The following is a 937-nucleotide window of genomic DNA, read 5'->3' as shown; positions in this document are numbered from 1 at the left end:
AACAATATATGAGTATATGCATATATATGTACATGTATGTATATACGTTCATCCACATGTACATATAGATACATAACTGGGTACATGACGTGGCAAAAGAACAAGGACAAAATGGTAAACAAGGTGCAACAAACAAGTAGGCCACATAGAAACATCCCCTTCATCAGCTGCCACCATTAAAACTCCGGCGTTTCGAAGAATTAAGGCAGTACGCATCGTTAAAATGGTTCTTCCAATAAACACAAATTAAATTGTTCTCGTGGAGGGTAGTGGCGGACGGAAAACAAGACAGGAAAACGAAACAGTGAAATAAACAAACAAAAAGGCTGTACAGCCAGACGTGAAGTGTGTATGTCTTGAACGCTGTGAATCACCAGGCTCGCACGTACTTCTTTGCCCCTCCTGTACGTGGTTTGCGGCTTTAGAGTTAATTTAACTCTTATCATAGCATAATCGGTGCTGACCAGCACCTTTCGTCACCTTCATAACCTCTATTAATTTTGCCCCGATATATAACGCGTGTGTGTGTGTGTGTGTGTGTGTGTGTGTGTGTGTGTGTGTGCGTATGTATGTATAGCCCTGTGTGTGCGCGTGTATTTATGTATGTGTATGTGTATGTATACATGCATGCATGTATGTATGTGTGTGTGTGTACGCACATACGAAAAAGAGATGACGCAGTAGTAAATTATTATCTTATGAACTTCATTAGTTTACAGTTGTTTCCGCTGTAGATGAAGTGGACTCATAGTTGAGTGCCTGATTATCACTTTATAGCTTCAGCAAAGTCTCAAACATGAAGTGCAATTTATTTCGAAAAACAATTATATTTATGCATACAATCAGAAAAAGTATTAACAATGAGAATACATATATGTCGGGGATGAAATCCAGGACTTCCTCCCATAATTAGAATAATAAGTGAAGTATATATATA

The 937-nt window shown here is 38.3% G+C and overlaps 1 protein-coding gene across 1 annotated transcript in view; it reads right to left on the bottom strand.

Annotated features, from left to right (window-relative positions):
- The window catches only part of LOC128248506 (uncharacterized), a 60421-nt gene that overhangs the window by 59179 nt on the left and 305 nt on the right, over positions 1 to 937 (bottom strand). The gene's annotated exons all lie outside the window — the stretch shown is intronic.

This window comes from Octopus bimaculoides, chromosome 8 (genome assembly GCF_001194135.2).
Source record: "Octopus bimaculoides isolate UCB-OBI-ISO-001 chromosome 8, ASM119413v2, whole genome shotgun sequence".
NCBI classification, from domain to species: Eukaryota; Metazoa; Mollusca; class Cephalopoda; order Octopoda; family Octopodidae; genus Octopus; species Octopus bimaculoides.
Note: the sequence above shows the minus strand (reverse complement) of the source record. Positions and strands in the feature narration are given on the sequence as shown.